This window comes from Sinocyclocheilus rhinocerous, unplaced genomic scaffold (genome assembly GCF_001515625.1).
Source record: "Sinocyclocheilus rhinocerous isolate Xijiao unplaced genomic scaffold, SAMN03320098_v1.1 scaffold55, whole genome shotgun sequence".
Classification (NCBI taxonomy): Eukaryota; Metazoa; Chordata; class Actinopteri; order Cypriniformes; family Cyprinidae; genus Sinocyclocheilus; species Sinocyclocheilus rhinocerous.
Window position 1 is genome coordinate 1,216,824 of NW_015647461.1, and position 9,680 is coordinate 1,226,503.

The window sequence follows — 9,680 nt, forward strand, 5'->3', positions numbered from 1 at the left end:
CCGGTTCTGTAATCAGCGGTAAATCTGTATCACGTGCGTGCTTTCACATTGAGCAGCATTAACTACACAGATCCGTTGTTCACTGACGAGCTGCGCAAAACCATGTTCATATTCGCGCGATTTTTTGCGCAGCTCGTCAGAGAACAACGGCTCTGTGTAGTTAATGCTGCTCAATGTGAAAGCCCGCAGGTGATGGAGATTTACCGCTGATTACAGAACCGGCTTTCTGACAAGATGCGCGTTAAATATCGCATGCGATTTATCGTGCAGCCCTAATATGGAGATCAATTCTCACAGCTACACTTGAAATGCAGAGGTAAATGGAAATCTGATTGTGACAGTGCACAGTCTTTCAGCAAAATATTCTCTCAAGAAGGAACACATCAAATATGCAGAGCAAAATGTGCAGTTTCTTTTAATCTGTTAATATTTTGTGAGTTGCTGGCCTGTTTTTATATTGAAACTAAAAGGCCTTGGCCTTAATGTGGAAGAAATCTTAACCATGAGAGCCTTTGTACATCTCTCACTGTCAGTGCAATAGCTCGCTTTAAGAGTCATTTACTTAATTATGTTACATTCTCATTCATCTTTGCCCCAGCCAGCCATGCTTAGTTTGATAAAGGTGCAATCCACTTGAAGTATGTATAATTTCCTGTAATGGAACAATAATGGAAGAAGTGCTCATTCACTTCAAAGAGTCGGTTATCATTACCTTTCGTAATGTTAACTGAGATCATGCACACGTTATGGGAGGTTTGTAAGTTATTCAGGTTGACTCACTTTTGCATATTATTTGTATGCGCAGAGCTTCTCATGAAATTTTACTACAACATGCACTCATTTCATGAATATTTAAACAGCAACAACACATAAATATATAAAAAGCATTTTCTCTGACACTCCATTCATATAATTGTTTTTCAATTTAACATAAATTGCTTTTAAATTCTATGATCATAGAATCATCATACAATTTCATAGTATATTAAAACAGGGAATCTAATTATTAATTAATTGTAAAATTATTTTCCACTTAAAACTGAACATACTGCAGTGAACTTTAAGAAACTGCCGCTCAAGTGCAGTTTATTTTGCTGTGTAATTTGTTAGAGTGGTAATCCATTCCTGTCATGACAGCAAGAAGAATAATTACAGTTACAATGAGTCACTTTGGAGAATTGCTTGAGCCTTAAGTACATCCACCTGTCTTTTGAGTGGCAAGAGCACATGCTGTGATCCAGATTAAGTAAATGAGAACCGAAGATAACAAATCAGCTCCACATTCCTGATACAATACTGTGTAATCACCATCAAAGATGTGACCGCAGCAAAAATGCTAATTTAATTTGAGAAAACAATCATTTTGATTCTCCTCGGCTCATGTAGTGAAACATGTATCAATTTTAGTCTTTAATAACCTCCCAAAAGTTTTGTAGAATTGTTGACGCTGTGAAATCAGTCACAGAAATGAGAGAGATAAGAATGGGGGAGCAATGACTCACTCCTGCAGAGGTCAAACCTGCGGGAATTGCATGTTAATAAAGGGCCCAATGAGACAGAAGTCTAATAGTGTATTGAGGTCCAAAAGAATGAATCAGCTAGTTATAGATCTAAACTATGGACAGGTTATATGAACCATGAACTAGACATGTTTTCTGGTCGTAACGGGAAAGAGTGCAGGAGCTGATTGGTGGCCACCTTTGGATTATATGCGTTTTAAAATGGCCACCTTTGGATTATATGCGTTTTTTAAAATGTTTGTATGTTATATCTTGAACCAGTTTATTTTGTCTAAATATACAGTATTAAATCCATTTTTTTTTTCTTTTATGGGTTGTTTATATCTCATAACATTTGATGTAACAGAATCTTTATGTTTTTATGCACTAACACAATACTGTTGGGTGAAATATGCCATAATGTAATTACTTTCAATTTGCAAGTGATGCGTAAAATGAATTTGGGAATTTGATAAAGAGGGCATTGAGTATATCAGAAAACCAATGGTCTATATCAAATACACTGAATCACACACCATGATAGAAAATAAATTGCCCATTCATTTAACCAACTGTTTTTTCCCCACTATGCAGACATGCTTGTTATTTCTTTGCCACCTTTATGGAGGACTAAGAGTGACATTTAAAAAAATAAAATGACAATTAATTTCATTTTTTTATACAATTTATGATTTCATATAAAATAAATTAATAGACATATTTTTTAAAAAAGGTTTGTAAATTAAATTTTTTTTTCTTTACATTTGTCATGAGAGTTCAAAATTGCTATTGGCTGATCACATGAAAAATATAACACTTTTATGAGGTGGAGATTTTGTTGGTGACTTAGGCATGCTCCGCTTTTTATATAAATCTAAAAGTAAAACTGAGAAAGAGGAGGGACAAACCTTTGGTCATTTACGCACTGCCTCTACTCAAAGTGTGCTGGGAGCTTGCAGAGGCTTTAGGGTCTTTTCTCACACATTGTTTTTTGTGTGGAGGTGGCTGAACCACATCTACATTGTCCTGTTGAAATAACCGACATCATCATGTAATGCATGGGCATGAAAGTTTTGCAGACAAAAACTAAAGACATATCGCTACATATTGTTACATAATGTACAAAGGATTTTAAATAGATACTGCATATTCTGAATAAATCTGAAAAGTATAAATAACAGATAGAAGGGATTTACCACATCTTCAGTGGTCCATGGGCACAGCCTCTTCATAGTGTGCTGGGAACTTGGAAAGGCTATGGGACCTTTTTCCACACGCTGTTTTTTATGCGGAGGTGGTTGAACCACATCTAGACTGTCCTGTTGAAAGAACAGACATCATCATTTAATGCACAAGCAGTTTTAATGAGTGCCTCTTAGTCCAATAATAAAAACACTTCTACTGAAATTTAAAACTAAGAACATTTTCTGAATAAATCTGAAAAGTAAAAATGAGAGATAGGAGGGACTTACCAAAGCTCCAGTGCTCCATGGGCAAAGCCTTTTCCAAGGTACTCCCTTGTTGGGGTGCAGTGGGTTTGGGCGCTCTCTTTAGGGACCTGATGGGCACAGCTGCTTCCCAAGGGGGCTTGTTGGACCCAAGTGCTTCTTTAGGGGACCTGGCTGGAGCAGGTGCTTCCTTGGGAGATTCAGTGGGCCCAGGTCCTCCCTCAGGGGACTTGGCCGGAGCAGGAGCTTCCTCGAAGGAGGTGGCAGGTACAGGTGCACCCTCAGGAGACCTGACCGGAACAGGTGCTCCCTCAGGGGATGCAGAGCAGACAGGTGTTCTTTCATGAGACCTGTCCGAAGCAGGTGTTTTTTGGGGGAATGCGGAACAAATAGGTGCTCCTTGGGGGGACCTAACTGGAGCAGGTGCTTCCTCAGGGGAAGCAGAGGGAACAGGTACTCCTTTTGGGGCCCTGGCTGGTGGAGGTGGTCCCTTTGAAAGCCTTAAGGGCAAAGGTGTTAAAATGACATCCCTTGTCAGATACAGCCTCATATTTTCAGGGATTGTTACTTTTCTCCTCAGTAGGGCCTTGGCTGGAGCAGGTGCTTCCTCAGAGGATGCAGCAGAAACAGGTGCTCCCTCAGGGGACCCGGTCAGAGCAGATGCTTCCACGGAGGCCGCGGTAGGAACAGGTGCACCTGCTGAGGACCTGGCTGGAGCAGGTGCTTCCTCAGAGGACACAGTTGGAACAGATAGTCCCTCAGGGGAACCAGAGGGAACAGGTGCTCCTTTTGGGGCCCTGGCAGGTGGAGCAGGTCCCTTTGGAGGTCTTAATAGCAAAGGTGTTAAAATGACATCCCTTGTCAGGTACTGCCTCATATTTGTAGGGATCGTTAATTTTCTCCTCAGAGCGGTCCTGGTTGGAGAAGGTGCTTCCTCGGAGGATGCAGCAGAAACAGGTGCTCCCTCAGAGGACCTGGCCAGAGCAGGTGTTTCCTCAGGAGACGCAGTGATCACAGGTGTTCCCTCAGGGGTCCTGGCCAGAGCAGGTGTTTCCTCAGGGGACGCAGTGAGCACAGGGGCTCCCTCAGGGGACATGGCCAGAGCAGGTGCTTCCTCGTGGAATGCAGTGGGCACAGGTGCTTCCTCCACTATTCCCCACCACTGGCCCGAAGGGAGATGCTCACACTCACCCTTTTCAGATGAGGAGCGTAAACGATCTTCAACCTCCATTACCGCCCACCACCGCCCTGCGAGGAGGGCTGTAATGAGCTCATTGTGCTCATCTATGGGGATGAAGGGTTGTGTAGGCATGGCTGACATGCTTAGATTCTTGGATAAGTGATGATGGTAAGACAGGTTATCCAAAACAATGTGTATAATTTTTAACAGTTGTGTGCAACAGTGAACTATCTGTGACACTCTGTAAGAAAAAGAAAAAGGGAAGAAATGAGTTGAGTAAACACATGAAAACCTAAATGCTGGTTGATTTAGTTTATTAATATTCAGTTTTTTTCTTTCTTTCTTTTATTTATTAGGCCTATTGTTTTTACAATAGGCACACACCCAGTGGCGGTCTGTCAGAGGAAGCAAAGGAGGCTGAGAGCCTACTTAAAAATGTGTAAACTGATGAAGTTAACTTGTGTTGTAATCAGTTTATCTATTAATCTGCAAATGCATGTGAAAATATGTAGTTTATTTTTCTAATGCACACGGTTTTTCATAGCCATTTTTGTTTATTATTCTTAATATTATTGTTGTTGTTGTTGTTATATTTTAAACATAACAAAGTAAGTAAGGCTAGTGCATGCACACACAGTTATAGGTTTCTGGAAAAGGCCTCGACTAATTAAACTGAAAAGTTGTGTTGGTAATCAGAGTTTTATTGGTGATAACGTATTATTAACAGTGTTGGGAAAAGTTACTTTTAAAAGTAATGCATTACAATATTGCGTTACTCCCTAAAAAAAGTAACTAATTACGTTACTTAGTTACTTTTTATGGAAAGTAATGTGTTACGTTACTTTTGAGTTACTTTTAAAATCTGGGCAGGGCTTGCTTGTTTGTTTTTAATATAAAAAAGTTATTCTTTTACAAATGTAAAAGCCCCTTTCACAACAAAAGTGAAATGAATACACCTTAGGCTGAAGGAAATGTAAATTCATGTCTGTACAGTATAGGGTGCAGCTCAAACAAATTGCATGAAGAATATGACGCAGGAGAATAAAGTTCAACACTATTCAGCAATAACAAAAATGAAACACAAATGTGTCATTTTTGCTTAGTATGGTTGAATTGGATCATCAAAGGTCAGTAGCAAAGACATGGATTAATAAAATGGAATTAAATACATAAATGATATTTGTCTTATTTAACAGTTAATTATTGCATGTTTGTATAATATTATGAGTTTGCATTTGACTGTTTTTATTCGTTTTGAGGAATACTTTACTAGTTACTTTAAAAAAAGTAATCTGATTACGTAACTCGCGTTACTTGTAATGCATTACCCCCAACAGTGATTATTAATCAACTATTTTAAGATGTCGTTGGATATCACTTGTGTAATGGAACATAAATGTCATCAAATATATAAAATTCAGACCCAATCATTGTTGATTTATGTATTAGCAAACTTCCAGCGGACTATGAATGCGTTTTATTTTCTCATTGTACCGTACACACATGAGACAATAATAATTTCCCCCTGCTTAAACTGTCACGAAAAATACTGATCAAAAGAAAGATCCTCAAATCCAAGGTGAAGAGTGTACTCACAATCAGTCGCCGATTCGCTACAAATTGGAATCTAGTTTGCTCTCGCATTTTCACTCACCGAACGTTCTAAAGAATGGCGCGTCATAATGACCCGCCGACGTCACGACATATATAGTGCAGTTTTATTATTTTTCAAACAGTTCAAATGCATTTGAACTAAAAATCCGTATTGCACCAAGATAGAACTCACGTTTCAAGCAAAACATTTCACAGGAAGAGGTCCTGAATCATGCTGGCTGGATTGGCAATCTGGCATAGCCTATATATTTATTTAGGCCAAATTTTTTATTTTTATTTATTTATTCTTTTTTTGCCAAGAATTGGCCCGTCATGCAGGGACAGTGGCCCTTGGTTTTTTATTGTATTGTTTCAACTCTGGAAATATGTGGAAATATTACGAAGTCTATAAAAAGGGCGTTAACAGAGGACCGAGACGGCATTGAATCATATTAAAATAGGCAAAAACAAAAAGTGGACCCCATTGCAAGAAACAAAACACCCTGGAACACCCTGACGAAGGCCTGTTTGGGCTGATACATGTTGGTGTTTTTTAACATGTAGCCCTGTCTTACAATAAAGGATTTTTATATTTTGCCTGCTATGTGGGTGCCTGGACGTGGATTTTTTTTGTTTGTTTCTTGCAGTGGGATCCACTTTTTGTTTTTGACATTTTGTTCCCTCTCTGGAGCACCCATAGTCTTGCTTGTGAGTAGCCTACCTGATGCGCCCCTGGTCAAGACTTTTTTTCTTTCATATTAAAATAGTGTTTATAAGCGCAGGAAACGCTATATAGGCCTATCGCTGCTGTTCCTAAGCACCACCTACTGGCAGAGAGTGAATTTTAATTTTTAGCATAATTTCAGAAAGCAAAAGTCAGACCATTCTGTTTGCTTGAAATTGTACGATCGAATTAATAATAATAAAAAAGAAAAAAATGCTCATGCCTCTTTGTTTGGATTGTAATTAAAATGCAGTGGTCGCCTTTCATTTCAAATGGCTACAGATTTTTCTAAGGCCAGTTCAGCCTGACCAGAGCAGATGCACACAAAACAGTACGCTTTTAACATTTCATATTTCTAATGACATTTTTAATATTCTAAAATAAAACTGCTTAAATATTAAAAGGCAAAAATGATCATTGAAACATTTGTTTTCTAAAAAAAAAAAAAAAAAAAAAAAAAGAAGACAAAACATTTATGTCATTTGGTCATGTTCGCATAGGCTATAGGTATTTAGAAGGTTATAAATGTTTAAATACAAGAACATCCTATTCCCTACATCAGCTATTCTATTCTATATTCAGTGTGTGAAAGTGTAGAAGCTGACAAGAGTTTTTTAAGAGATATAATGAAAACAAAGTGTATTTTGAAAAGTTGAGCTAGGGTGAAGTAGTAACTGTTGATCTTGTTTTTTTCTTTCTTCTCATGGCTGGAAGGTGGTTGTCGACTTTGTCGACCTGTCTCTTAAACACATTTCCAAGTAATGAAAAAAGTCTACACTGTAAAAAAAATTCCGTTGTTTTTACAAAAAATTTTTGGCAGCTGTGGTTGCCAGAATTATTCTGTAAAAAATACATAAAAAATGTAAACATCTTTACTATTTAATGTAGTATAATTTACAGAATTATTATGTAAAACAAACAAACACATCCTGTAAAATTTACGGTAATTAATTGTTGGAAATAATGCCATTTAAAGCATTTTAACAAAAAAATCCTGTTGTTTTTACAGAAAACGGATGTTAAAGCAATACTAGCTCCCAAACATCATGCAGAGGGCAGAAATGAAGGAGGGGATGTTGTCATGTACAACATTTCGATCCACACACAGTATGAATCGCTTCGACGAAAAGCAGGATCCACCTAAAAAGAAAGAATAAAATAAATTTAAATCAAGTTAGATTTTATATTTAATTATAAAAACATAACAGTAAAAAAAATGAACACTTTACAGTAAGGTTACATTTGTTACCATTAGTTAACATAAATGTACATTTAACAATATACTTCTACAGCATTTATTAATCGTTGTTGGTTAACATTTACTAATTCAATTAATGGTAACAAATGAAACCTTATTGTAAATTGTTACCAAAAATTAGAAATGGCAGAGAAACTGAAACACCAAGAATGGGGGGGGAAAAAAGACAAAAAAAAATTAACTTACCACACACAACAAGGGTGGGAGTCAAATTTACTTTGTCCATTTCTACTTCCTCTGCCAGGCTTGTGTCCTCCACATAATGGAACATTGCGTCTTCCTTCTCGTTAAAGTAGGAGAGCAAAAGCAGCAACATCTCGGTCACGTCTTGAGAGCAACCACCCACCTGTTCCCTCATCACGTTACACTTTGTTACAGCCTGCAGGAATTTTTGGTTCTTGTTCACACCAACAGTACTGAAGTAGTTCAAGAGTCGTTTCCCCTTCAATTCCAGATTCCGCGTGAAAGTTTCTTTAAGACCAATTCCGGTAAGTTCCTTGAAGTGAACTGCCATGCCAAGTTCATTGAACCAAAATGGCCACTCCTCCAGAAGGCATTTTATATTTTTACCCTGGTTGACTTGTTTACGCTGTGTGTAGAAAGTCAACTTCATTAGATGTTTGACCTCCTCTAGATTTGCAGCAGTTTGCTGAGACATCATCTTCAGTTTTTCTTTCTTTTCCTGTTGGCTTTCAGGGGTCTCTCCAAGGGGCAGGAATTTTACGTCCCAGTTAATGCACCCATAAGTATCCTGGATTGCTGCTCTCTGTTCTGGAGGAATTTCATCAGTGTCAGAGTCATCAGTACAATGCTTTCGTTTTCTTATTTTGGGTGTGGAAGATCGCTTCACATTTTCAATCCTATATTGCAACTGCTTAACTAAAGAATGGTACCCTGGCCCAATGACATCTCCTTCTATTATGTCTTGCAGAGATTTGGGATATTTCGCCACCAACTTTTTGGCAACTTCAATAGAATTCCTTTTACTTGGGCAAGAGCATATTCGCATGATCTCATCCACCACAATCCGGACCATCTCTCTTCTCATACGTGGACTTGGTCGTTTTCCCCTCTCCAAAAACTGCATAAGCTCCTCCGGGAACTTATCCCATGGTATCAGAAAGGTATCCACCCAGTCTATATCAGGGATTTGGGAGCTGCTGTAACAGGATGATTGCGAACTACGGGGTGAACGATGCTGCAAGGTTGCGGGAGGTTCTGGCGAGGCACTAACAGATGAGCTGCTTGTTTCAGGAGTCTGGCCTGCAAAACACACAAAAAGAATGGTCAGTAACACAATCTGAATGTTTTTATATTTAAGACCTTTTTTTTAGGCCTGCTACTTGGGGAAGTGGTAGCATTCTGTTCTGCAATAAATGACTTACATCTCCGTTTCCAAGCAGCAAGGACTTTTCGGGCTTGAATTGGCCTCAATGCTGACAGCAAATCAGATTCTTGAATAAACTGAAAGTCATCGTATGCCTCCACACCAAGGGACTGCAAGGTCTCTTCTAAAATATCTTTTGTCACCTCTGGAAGGTCAGGCAAGACCTCAGTGATGGCAGTGCGCAGAAATGCTGTCTCCAAGTCAGTCATTTCTGGAATCAAGTAAGTAGATATTAAACATTTAGTGAATTAACACTGTACATATAAGGAGTCTCTACTTTTGAGTATATAATGTGAGAAGATTTATTTCTGTACATCTAAAAGTAAAATGCTGTTACTTTAAAGGGTTAGTTCACCCAAAATTGTGAATTCTGTCATTAATTACTTACCCTCATGTCGTTCCAAACCCATAAGACCTTCGTTCATCTTCGGAACACAAATTAAGATATTTTTGATGAAGTCCAAGAGCACTCTGACCCTCCATAGACAGCAACACAACTGAAATGTTCCCAGGTCCAGAAACGTAATAAGGACGTCGGTAAAATAGTCCATGTGACGAAGCTACAAGAATACTTTTTGTGCGCAAAGAAAA

The 9,680-nt window shown here is 38.4% G+C and overlaps 1 pseudogene; it reads right to left on the minus strand.

The window, feature by feature from the left end:
- Window positions 1-7,447: 7,447 nt before the first annotated feature.
- LOC107709175 (uncharacterized) lies at window positions 7,448-9,298 on the minus strand (annotated as a pseudogene).
- Between the last annotated feature and the right edge of the window lie 382 nt (window positions 9,299-9,680).